Source organism: Cavia porcellus, unplaced genomic scaffold (genome assembly GCF_034190915.1).
Source record: "Cavia porcellus strain 051 isolate PalLab524CR breed Dunkin Hartley unplaced genomic scaffold, mCavPor4.1 scaffold_31, whole genome shotgun sequence".
NCBI lineage: Eukaryota > Metazoa > Chordata > Mammalia > Rodentia > Caviidae > Cavia > Cavia porcellus.
This window is the reverse complement of record NW_026947514.1, coordinates 41,155,411-41,168,188: the sequence shown is the minus strand read 5'-3', so window position 1 is coordinate 41,168,188 and position 12,778 is coordinate 41,155,411. Positions and strand designations below refer to the sequence as shown.

General features: G+C 35.8%; 1 protein-coding gene across 4 annotated transcripts in view; it reads left to right on the top strand.

Moving 5' to 3' along the window:
* The window catches only part of Ppm1a (protein phosphatase, Mg2+/Mn2+ dependent 1A), a 46,438-nt gene that overhangs the window by 11,771 nt on the left and 21,889 nt on the right, over positions 1-12,778 (top strand). Inside the window, exon 1 of one of the 4 annotated variants that reach the window (XM_063241117.1) lies at positions 2,944-3,015. The exons of the other annotated variants lie outside the window; for them this stretch is intronic. The gene's annotated coding sequence lies outside the window, so the exon portion shown is untranslated. Of the gene's footprint in view, positions 1-2,943; positions 3,016-12,778 lie in introns of those variants that run through there. 4 annotated transcript variants of the gene reach the window in all.

Genomic DNA, 12,778 nt, shown 5'->3' with positions numbered 1-12,778 from the left:
CTCTTTGCTGGTATCTTGTTGAAGATTCTTGCATCTATGTTCATTGAAGAGATCGGTCTATCATTTTGTATTTTAAGTTAGGTCTTTGTCAGGTTTTGGGAATCAGGGTGATAACTGGCTTCCATAAATGAGTTTGGGAGGGCTGCATCCTTTCAGTTTTCTTTAAAGAGCTTGTAAAGGTTTTGTAGAATTTAGCAGTGAATTCATCAGGTCCTAGGCTTTTTCTAATTTGGTAGATTATTACTGTATCAACGTAAGTGTTTGTTATTGGGTTGTTAAGCATATTTATGTCTTTTTAGGTTAGTTTCGGTAGCTTACATGTGCCTAGAAATTGTCAGTTTCTTCAAAATTTGTTAACTTGTTGAAATGTAATTTTTCAAAGTAGTTATTATCTTCAGAATTTTAACCATGTCTGTTATGATTTAACCTCTTTCATTTCTAATTCCACTGATGTATTTTTCTCTCTCTCTCTATGTATTTGGCTAAGGACCTACCTATTTTATATATTCTTTCAAAGAACCAGTTCTTTAATTTGTCAATTTTTTAGCAGTATTTTTATCTCAATTTAATTGATTTCTGCAGTCATCTTTATAATTTTCTTCTCAATTTCAGTTTGAACCTGGATCTTTTGTTATTTTTCAAGTATCTTAAGATTTCTCATAGGGTTACTTATTTAGACTTGCTCTGTTTTCCTAATATGAGTACTGAGTGGTGAATTTTCCTTTTAGGACTGCTTTCATGGTGTCCCAGAGGTTTTGTTATTGTCACTAATTTCCAGAAATTTTAAAAATTATTCTTTAATATTTTTCTGAAATTTCTTTTGTTGATTTTTATTTTCATTGCAGTGTCTGATTCATGGAGTAATTTCAGTTCTTTTAGATTTATAGAAACAGGCTTTGTGGCATAGTATGTGGTCCGTTTTGGAGAAAGTACCATGTGCTGCTGAAAAGAATATACACTGTTGCAGAGGGATGGAATACTCTGCATATATTAAATCTATGTGTTCAAGGAGATGTGTCAGAAAGATCTGCGATTTCTTTATGGATTTGTTTGTTCAGTTAGTCAGTCTGAGAGAGTGGAGTTTTAAAGTCCCCTACTGTGGTTGTGTTTATTTGATCTTTTAATTTCAGCAGTTTTTGTTTTATGATGATAGATGCTCCAGTACTTACTGTTTAAGTGTTCTCTTTTCTTGTTGGATTGTTCCTATGCAGTGACCGCTGTCTCTTCAATTAGGTTGAAGTTTTTTGTTTGTATATTTCTTTTGTTTTTTGAGACAGTCTCCCCATTTAGTTTAGGCAAATCTTGAACTTATTATGTAGCCCAAGCTGGCCTTGAACTTGGCAGTGATCCTCCTGCCTCAGCCTCCCAACTGCTGGAATTATACAAATACATCACCACGCCTGGCTGTAACCAATTTTAACCTGAAGTTCGACATATAGTAGAATTGCTACCCATTTGCTTTTAGAGTGCTGGTACATGAAATGCTCTTTTCCATCCTTTAATTTTTAATCTGTGAATATCTTTTTGGATCAGATTTGTTTCTTAAATGCAGCAGATTGTTGGATTCTGTTTTTTTGTTTTGTTTTTGACATAGTCTATCAGTCTTGTCCTTTGATTGCAGAGTTGAGGCTGTTTACAGTGGAGATAGTACTGAGAGATATTACGAAAGTTGTTGGTTATTTACTATCACTGCCTTCTTTATCTGTTGGCAGATTCTTCTTTGAGCCCACTAGTTTCCCCTCTTTTTAGGTGTGTCAAATTCCTTGCTTCTGTCTAGAATATTCTTGAGTATGTTTTTTCTTAGTTGTTTTAGCACTCATAAGTCTTCTGAGCTGGTCTTTTTCATGGAAATAGCTTGTTTCTCCATCTATTTTGAAGGATAGCTTTGCTGGGTAAATTAATCTATATTGGAAGTTATTTGCCTTTAGGGTTTAAACTCCAAGCTCTTCTGGCCTTCAGAGTTTGTACTGAAAAGTCTGCTGTAATTCTGATTGGTTTACTTGTATATGTGATTTTTTGTTTGTTATTTGTTTCTTGTTTGTTTTTCTCTGGCTGCCTTTAAAATTCTGGATTTTTTCTTTCTGAATATTTGTGTGTTTAATAAGGATGTTCCTTGGCAAACGTCTCCTTTCATCATCGTTTGGTGTCCTATAAACATCACTTACTTGTACTATGAACTCTTTTGTTTGGAAAATTTTCTTCTATGATTAGTGTAGGTATGTTAGGGAATCCATCTGTGCCATCGTCTAGTTTTTCTCTGACTCCAGTTAGCCTTGGATTGGTCGCCTTGTCATCATCTAGAAGCTAAAGTCTTCTTTTGTTCTCTTTCTTTTTTGGCTTCTTTGAACTCTGTCGTAATTCACTATTTTGTCTTAAAGTACCATATACTCTGTTTTCATATTCATCCTTTCTGCATTGTATGAATTCCATAGTTTTTTATTTGAGGCATTTCTGTTGACATCTTTTCAAGGATTCCATATCCTTGTTGATTCTGCTGTTCAAAATTTGAACTGTTCTGGTTTGTCTAATATTTTACCTATTTCTCTGAAATACACTGCGGGATACTTAATATAATTGCTGTGAACTTTTGGTTTGTTTCCTTTTTTCTCCTCCCTTTTTTAGGGCGAAGAGTACTGCAGGTTGGAGACTAGAGAATGAGGAGAGCTTGTGAGAATCTTGTCTATGTTTTGCCAAAAGAATTACTTTTGGGTATTACAGTATCCACAAATTCAATCTTACAATACTTCTGTATGATAGTCCTTGAAGTTATACTTCCCCCTTTTGTTGGTTCTCTTTGTATACTACGACAGTTTATTTGTTGAAAAAAATAGTGGACCACTTTGTGAATTTGTGTGTCATCATTACCTTGGGCCATCTTCTCTGCTTTGTTCCAGTTGTAGTGCATGTGCTGCTGAAGTAAGCACCCTCTTTTTATTCTCTAAGGTGAGGTCTCACCATGCTGCCCCAACTTTGAATTTGGATCTTCCTGTTTTACCTGAGTGGCTGAGATTAGAGGTATGTACCACTCACCTGGCCAGCACGGTCACTACTTTGGAACCCACTGTTACAAGTTAATTTCATTGATTGGTCCATGAAATTTTTTAATGAGTTTAAGCAAATATGTTTTGGTTTTTTTATTTTATTTCTTGGTGCTGGCGCTCATGATAAACACATTCCACTGCTGAGTTGTACTCTCCCAACCCTAGAAAATAGCCTTTAAACACAAGCTTCCTAATTGGGCTTGCATTAGAGATTATACTGTAAGTGAAAATCTCCATGTTAAGTTTATTGAAAATAAATTCCTTGAAGACCTTTTATTCATTTTAAATAGCTATGCAATGTAAGACTGTTTAATATTTGTAATGTCTCCTTATTTTCTGACAAACACATGAAAAAATTGAATGTAAACCAGAAATTCACCAAACAATGGGAAGGCATATGTTATGTATATATAATCCAGTTTAAATTTAGGCTGTTACTTGATACTATTCTACAGGACTTGTTTTAGGCAAGGATGTAGATAAACTTTTTTTTTGAGTTATGCTTTATTTAAAGAATATGTCACTTGATAGACATGGTGGTGCACTTTAATCCCAGTTCTCTGGGAAGCTGAGGCAAGAAGATCCCAAGTTCAAGCCCAGCCTGGACATTTTAGCAGCTTAGAGACATCCTGTCCAATATAAAAAAAATAAAGAGGGCTGATGATATACCTCAATAAGAAAGACCTGGGTTCAACCCTGGCATCAAAAAAAAAAGACTGGTGATTTAAGAATTGTCTGTTACACCATTAACAAGAATAAAAGCATGATTTGTTACCAGCTCTTATTATCCTGTAGTCTTACCCCTACTTCCTTTCTCTTTAGTGTAAATGGTAGGAAATTTTATTACATTGGATGTTCCATTTATAGACAATAAAGCTTGCCTGCCTTTGGTACAAAAATTTAACAGTGGAAATATTAATGATAAAAGCTAAACAATGCTGTGTGTTTTGTTTTTTAAACAGAATCTCAAAACTTACCTTTCAATATGCCATCATGCTTCAGAATGTTGAGAGTAAATAAAATCTTCATTTTTTTAAAGCCATAGAATATTATTATTAAGAGTCTTTAAACTGTTATGGATGTCAAGTGGCTGTTAAAAGTGGCAGCGTTTTTTCTGCAGTCAACCTGTAGCTTCCCCTGTTGTATTCCTTTTCTGTCACCTTCATTTCTCTGTCTAGAAAAATGCTTCATGGTATCTTAAGTGCATCAGCAACTAGTCAGCTGCCTAGTGATGTTGACTGCTATGCTAAAGTCAGGAAAATAAAGAGCTCGGTGCAATTGGGATTCTTTTTTTGTAGCAGAACTGCAAAACTAGGTTAGACATTCTTGTCTAGTAACGTAAGAGACAGATTCCTGTGCTCCCAAAAGTTAACTCCTCTTTCTGTCTTAAATTATCTTAAATATTGCTTTTCACATAGAAGAAACTTAAGAAAATTAACCTATCCATGAATGTTCAATAACTGAACAGATGAATAAATAAATAGCTCAGGGAAATTGTCTGTTACACCATTAACAAGAATAAAAGTAATATGGTTATCTAACCTCTGATCATGACTATATATGTTTTCTCTTTATCATTTACATTGTATTTTATATGGCATCTTTCCCTAACGGAGATGTGTGTGTATCGATGTTGAGAAAGTGTTTCAAGTCATAAATGAAGGATGGGATACACCTGAGTTGGTAAGGAGATTGCCTACTGTGCACGAGGCCCTATGTTCAATCCCCAGCACCACACAGAATGAAGTTATTAATGAACATAAATCTGACTATGAAGTCTTGGATGAATAAGCTGATGATTTGCTTTTCTGTGCACACTTTCCCCCTGCTACTGGGGAATGAACCCAGGGCCTTTACATGTTCTGTGTCTCCAGCCCTACCTCCATTTTAAAAATAATTAATTTTGAGTCAGGGTTTTGCTAGGTTGGTAAGTGGCGTAGAGTAGGTGTGAATTTGGAATCCTCTTGTCTCAGCTTCCTTTAGTGGTGGGGTTACAGGCATATGTTAACATGCCTGATGTCTGCAATATTTTCTCACTAAAAACCTGTCACAAATGTTTCTGAAGGTATAAAACAAAAACCAAAACTATGTATCTAAAGAATACCTAAATGGAAATGGTAGTTGTTGGCAGTTGGCAGTTAGTTTTTATGAGAATACCTATTTTTGTATAGAAAAGATTCAGTGTTGATGGGCAAGAAGTCAGAATGATGATTGTCATTCATTTGTCCCACACATTCATTGTCACATGCTAACTCCTAAGCATCAAAGACGTAGTCTCGTCCCATATAAATCTTAAATCTGAAGTGAAAGGTAATTTGTAAGGAAAATAAATGATTCTATAGGCTTGCAGCTAACGGTAGATTGTTTCCTGAGACAAGGAAAGTGGTGGTAGAAACTTGAGACGTTCCCTTTGGCCTGAAATGAGACTGTTTAAGTATTGGCTATGTTTTGTTTTGAGGCTGGGACTCACTTTGTAATTTAGACTAGACTTGAACTTGCTATGTAGGCCAGGCTGGCCTCAAATTTTCAGCAGTCCTCCTGCTTTGGCCTCCCAAGGGTTGACATTACAGATGTGTACCACCAGCTCTGGACATAATTTTTAAGCTACTAAATTTTTAAAAAAATTACACTTTAAAATTTTTTTGTTTTCCCCTCTTCCCCAGCATCCATCATCCAATGCACAGAACATCTTAAGTCACACTTTATGGGCTGACGTGTTAGTACTTTCCTCCTTTTTTCAGCATACAAATGCAAGGTTATCAGCAAATACTCAAAAATGTTCTGCACAAGTAGTTTTGTTTATTTAAGAAGAGAAAAAAGAATGGATTGGCTAAGGATGTTTGTGTTGTTTTCTGGGTCAGTCTTAATCTGAATCCCCAAATATACAAAGATTAAAAATAGTGAACTAAGGATTTAGTTCCGAATTTGTGGACAAGTCACTGAAAACCATAAATTAGAATTAGTTAGCAGTTGAGATTGCAGATAGTAGGACTTTCTTGGAAAACTTTAAAGATGAAATAGTGCTATGCCATGGAAATCTTCAGAGTTTTGCTTGTACTATAATTGTGAAAATAGGTCAGTCTCTTTTACAGTCACCAAAGCCCTCCAGCTAAATTTAGCTTATTTTTCAGGCAGTTAAACAGTATACTTACAGAACTTTATTATGCAGATACAGTATACTTACAGAATTTACTTTATTATGCAGAATACATCTTTGTAGAAATTAGAAACAGTTACCTTATGCAGTAGTAATTCAGCTCATAGAACATACACAGATGATGTCGATAAGAAATCATGAAACAGTGAAAGAAGCATCACAAGTAGCAAGATTCTGTCTTAGGTGCACTTTGCAAAATTGAAATTGTCACTAGTATTTGTACAAGCCATGGTTTCTGTACTTGTAAATTTTTACCTGATATGGTAAAGACTATTTTTCTTAATTTTGGGCTAAAGGTGCTCTCTTACACAGAAGAGCTATATCCTGTTTGTTTTGACTGTTTCACATTAAAATTGTTTCACTGAAGTTTAGTTGCTTGGATAGAGGGTAAGTTAAATATTTAATCAAAAAAGTAAATATTTAGTTGAGGCTATAAGATGAAGGAAAATTTGGCAGCTGAAAAATTTCCAAGTAACTTTTTAACCTTTGACATTAACAAATATTTTCTGTATTAGTCTATATACATTTAGATTCCATAGTCAAATGTTTGTTTTGTTTTTGATGCCCAGGATCAAACGCAGGACCTTGTGCTTGCCAGGCAGGCACTTGTGTCGCTGAGCTAAATCCCCAGCCCTCCATAGTCATTTTTAATACTAGTGTTATCAGAGTTCCAGGTACTATTGACTCCCTTCTAGAGAGTCTTTCCAGATTCCTGTTCTAATTCAAGAATTGGTAAAGATACATGCAAATGACAGCAAGATTTTACATTGATTGAAGATAGGAAAAGAAATGTGCTTGAGCTAACTAGATGGGGAAAAAAGTAGTCTCCACAGGATGAAAACAGACCACTGTGAAAAGCAGCAGCACAGTGACAAAAAGGTTGATGGCTGCTGTCCTTTGTATCACCCACTCTGATTTCAGATCTTTGCTGTCCTGTCAAAAACCTGCTGGATTGCCTGCCAGAAGAACTGAAGATAGCATTTTCTAATTGATCCCAGGTGTAGGGTTTGGTGCACGTGTCTTAGGTCTCTATATATATATATATATTTTTTTTTTTTTGGTCTTTTTGCTTTCTATCGGTACCAGGGATTGAACTCACGACTGCCTGTTTGCAAGGCAGGCGCTTATGCCACTGAGCTAAATCCCCAGCCCCAGGTCTCTATAATTGACGGGTCCACTTATCCAGTTGCCTTGACAGGCCCTGTCTCTTGTCTCAATTCTCTGTAATTCATATTCTATGTAATTCAATTCTATGAATTCATAGAAAAACCACAAAAAACCTGCGCCAGTATTTTATGAAGCTTTGTAATTTACATGTCATAAAAGTCACCCTCTCCCCTTTTAGTTTCTATCAGTACTCAAGATTAAACCCAGGGCTTGTGCATATGAGGCAAACACTCTACCACTGAGCTATAGCCCCATCCTTTCTTAAATTTTCTTTTGAGATAGGTTCTGGTATCAAACTTAAATCTTCCTGTCTCAGCCTCCTAAGTAACTGGATCCACAGATGTGCTGTGCTATGCCTAGCTTTACCACAGTTTACTTATTTGTTTAGTAGTTTAGTTTATTAGTTTAGTTTGAGACAGGGTCTCACATTACAGTGCAGGCTGGCCTTCAACTCACTTTGTAGCTCAGACTGGCCTCAAACTCACAGCAGTCCTTCCTCAGTCTCCAGAGTGCTGGTATTACAAATATGCACCATTACACCCAGCTTTACCATAATTTAGTCTTGAGGAATTTTAACAACCCCGAGGATAAAGCCTATTCTTCTCCCTCTCAGGTTATACATAGTGAGACTCTGCTTCAAAAATAGATAAATAAAAATTTTAAAGAAGTGTTGCAATGAATTCCTGGCCAATCTTTAGTTTGTAATCTTTCTCCCTCAGTTTCCTGAGTGCTGGAATTACAGGTATGTGCTATCACACCCAGCTAGTGTTTTACAGTTTAAATAATGACTTCTTGTCAACCAGGGAAAATATTCAGTAATGGAGAAATTATAGCCAAATTTAAGTCAAGAATCAACTTGTCACTACTGTTACAGCTATGAAGAGTAAGTTCCACTGGTCCTCATCCTCCCTTGGTACATTCCCTGTGGTTCACTGCAGCCCGTGAGCTTGCCCTAAAATGGTGTGTGTGTGTGCGCATGCACACGCGCACACACACACATATATGTAGATACATACATACATCATGCCATGTAGTGACCATTTCTCCTCAGCCTTTCAGACTCACACTGGTAGAAATACATTTTCCTTTTCAACTGCCTTGCTGAAAGAGCCTACCATCTTACTCTCCTACCAATTCCAAGAATGAGAAAGAATTAAAATTAAGAAGGAAAAATAGAAAAAATTGCTCAGGCTGAGGAGGGACATATTGGCAAGAACAAGAGTAATAAGGAGTGTTTGGATTTCCGGGATACTAATGTGGGCAACTGAATAAAACTTGTAAGATGTTTGAGAGAGAAAAAGCCTCAAGCAAAGAAACACAAGGCAAAGGCAGTATATGATGGAAGATAAGATAGTTAGTTGAAATTTAAAATTTTAGCCGTGAATTCTGAATTTTAATTACTTATCCAATAAAACACGAAAGATACCTAACTCTTTTTTTGATGAGATTTAGCACCCTTGAGATACTTTCTTTCTTGGTGTAAAAGCTTTGGAGCTGAACTGTAATGTGTTCTCTTTAGGACCCAAGGTCTTAAGGTGGGAGTCAGCACAGGTTGGGAAACACATGGAGCCTTTGGATTATTTTTCAGGTCAGTCACCAGAGGACTAGGTGTCACCATTTTCCTGGGTTTTCCCAGATAGGGAGAGTCCCATTCTCGGTTCCATCCTTACCCATAGGCTTCCCTAGAGGTCTCTCCTGTAGAGAGATGGAGTTCATGGAAAAACTGCTTCATTTCATACATAAGAGGCTACTTTTTTCTTGTTACTGGGACAAAATACTTGATGCCCAAAATGAAAGAAATGTTTATTTAGCTTAGAGTTTTGGAGGTTTCAGTCCATGTTCAGCAGGTTCAAGGCAGAGTAGTGTGCTAAGGAGCAGCTGTTCATGACAGGTACAGTAAGAGAAGAGTGTGCCTCCTTCCCTCCCTCGTATTGCATGGTGGCTCCCTGCCCCTGGGCGGATGCAGCATTCATACTGCCAATCCCAGTCCTAGACAAAAGAACCGATCACAAACATTAGATGCAGCCACCTTCAAAAGCCACCCCATCCCCACCCCCTGACCACATGAAGCTGTTAGGGGACATTGACATACAAACCATAACAAGACTTTCTGGTTAGATCATCTTTTTTTTTTTTTTTAATTTTAAAGGCAGTAAAAGCAAAAAAATACAGCAAATCAGAACAGTACAAGCAATACAGGACTTCAAAACAAAACAAAGCCAATAGAAAATCAACAGTGACTACCATAAAGTCGCATCATTTTCTTCAAAGTAGCTATTTTTAGTGAATGTTTAGGAGCAGGCAATAAAAATGTCCCAAGAATGTCAGAAAGTCACACAAGAAGTCAGTAAAATCTTGTAGTAAACAAATGAAATCTTGAGGAAGGAAGCTGTTAACTATTGGAAGCTGTTAATACCTGTATTTGACTTGTTAGTGTTTTTAAAAGCCTTATGTTTGGTTTTTTATGTCTAAAATCTTGTGTATATAATTTTTTAAGAAGCAAAGTATACGTTATATTTTCTTTGGAACAATTGAGATTTATTTATTTTTATTTTAAAGAGAATAAAACAGCAAAACAAAAGTGTGATACATGATTTCAAAACAAGATAATAAGAAATCAGCAATGGCTACCATAATGCCTCTTGTTGTTTTTAAAATAGCTGCCTTTGAAACTTATTATTTAATAAGATTGTTACCTGCTGTAATGTTTATTAGTAATGAAACTGTTTACAAAACATTTTAATAAGAATTCCTTTATAAAAGATTTCCTCTACATAAATCTTTATAACTTTTATATCTGAATCTGTATTACAGATGGAGAAAAATTTGTAGATGTAATTAGGAAACCTTCAGGATGGAGTTTTGCTGAAATATATTGAATCAGAGGAATTTAGGAGATGTTTCTAGTCCTAAAGGGACAGTCTAGAGATACTGTTTCTGTAAACTGCAAGAGTAATAGATGCTATAAGAAAACTTCCATCTCTAACTAAAATAAGATTTAGAAATTTAAATTTTGCTATGATTGATGTGTGTTTAGAAAACATGAGATCTGAGAAGCATTTGTTAAAGAATATTAAGCTCTCCTGTGTAGATTCAGGTACCATTATTTTGCTTTTCTGATTCTCTTGAGTACTGGAAATACTGATATTAACCACTTAGTCCAATTATTTAAATACAGATTGACCACAAATTGTGTATTATAAACACTCTGCTACTACCTTAGCCAGGAAATTGACATGACAGCTACATATTTAATGGGCCCTGTGCTCAGACCCACAACAGTGTCACACTGTTCAGAGATGTCCAAGTCTTTTAAACTACTTTAAAGCTAACCTGTGTGGGTTGCTGTTCCTGTTACTCACATATCCCTCAGAAAGATAACAACTCTTCTATTTATGGGAAGCGTATCTTTACTTCTGTACCAACAGTGGTCATAAATTACCTTTGAGACAATGGTAAAAAATAATTATTACAGCTAGTAAGGTTGATCATTGCTCCATTTATTAGCCACTTTATTATTTTATTCATTGAATTACTTTTTAATGTTCTTAGCACATTCCTTTTCCTTTGAAGTGTTCATTTTTGTTATGGATCTTTTACCATCTTAGGAAAGTGAGCTCTGTATTGCAGACCTTTAGAGATGCTTGTCTTTCAGCTTTATAAACTTTGTTTTACAGAGTAGAAGTTTTCACTCACCTTGAGTCACTTTCTCTGGATTCAGTCTTTTGCCTTGTACCATTACTGGCATCCTTAGAAAGTTCTTCCCTGCCTTAAGAACACATGAATACTTACCCAGATATACTGGTATGGATTTATTACTAGTATTTCTAACGTAAACCCTTAATTTGTGGCATCTTTTTTAAGGTGTGAGGCAGAGTTCATCAGCAACACCAGTTGATGAATCTCTGTTCGCACTACTGCTTTGGAAGCCTTAGTCGTGCTCTGCTAATAATTTCCTGTACATCGCCTTTGCCTCCTTAAGAGACAATTTAAAATAAAGTTTGCCTTATCTGTTGACGTAGTCTCTCATATGTACTTTGGAATATTTCATCGAGGGTTTTTCAAATGTATCTAATATTAAAGGGAGCATGATAACTGTCTTTATAATAGTCAATCTTTCACAGAAAGGAGTTTTTATTTAAAAGCCCTCTTCTTAAAAATCCTGAATGTTCGTTACTTATTTACTTTTAATTGCTATTTTGTCTTCATTTTCTCTCTTCTGTCTCTTGCTTTTCTTCCTTCTCTGTCTTTTTTCTATCTGTTCATCTGTGTTTTTCTTTCCTAAAATAAAAATTTAAAGAGACACTGGAGATTGATCCAAGACCCTCACTTCCACTGAGCTGCATTTCCAGTCGCCCTGTCCCTCCCGTTGAGATGGTCTCATTGAGTTGTCCAGGCTGATCTAGAACTCATGGTTCTCCTGTCTCAGCCCATTAGAAGGCTGGGATTAAGGCTGCACACTGCCATGCGTGATTCTTTTACTTTTCTAAATGCTTACTCATAGTTTTCTCACATGATTTTATGTAGTCTTACAATTTTTTGCCCCTTTTTCCCTATGCGTTGTTGCTTGTTTAGGTTTGTTGGGTTTTTTGAGACAAGATTGTGCTATGGAGTCTACCCCAGCCTTGAACTTACTACATAGCTCAGGCTGGCCTCAGACTTAAGATCCTCCTGCCCCAGTCTCCCAAGTTTTGTGATTACGGGCTTAAGTAAGTGTGGTTGGTATGTTTGAGTTTGTCATCATGTGTTTAGCTCCCAATAGTAATTTGATCTCTCTCATAACTTTGCATCTATTTATTTATCTTAAACTCACTATTTTGAGACATTGCTAAATTACAGAGAAAAGAGTAGAAACCCTTGTCCTTTTTTTACTGTGACTTGCACTAATCACAATACATCCTTTTTGCCAGGAGGCATGAATTAGCATATTAAGGAAAGAATGAATTTGACCAATCTCTTTTACCATGTGACATGATCATGAGCTTTTCTTTGGACTTGTAAAGAGATGATATATTAATAAGCTGCCTAATGTTGGCTCATAGTTAATGCTGCTAAAGAGACCCCTACTTGGTGATTTGTAATATAGATTTTACTTAAGATTTTTTTGCTTTTGGGTTAATGAGCACATTTGGACCACAGTTTTATTTTTTGTGCTGTCTTTGTCAGTTTATTAGGATTAAAGTAAAAAGAAATGAGAAGTTTGTTTTTCTGTGAACTCTTACGTAATGAGAGTTACACAGTATGTATGTACCTTTCGGGTTTAGAAAATCTCAGTTTTGACATTTTCTTACCTAAGTGTAGTTTTATTTTTAATTGTTTTACTTTGAAAGCAATTGAACATAAAAAAATTCTCAAAAAGAATACAAAAAGCCCCATACTTAACTAAATGATCAGTTTATCACTATTTGCCACA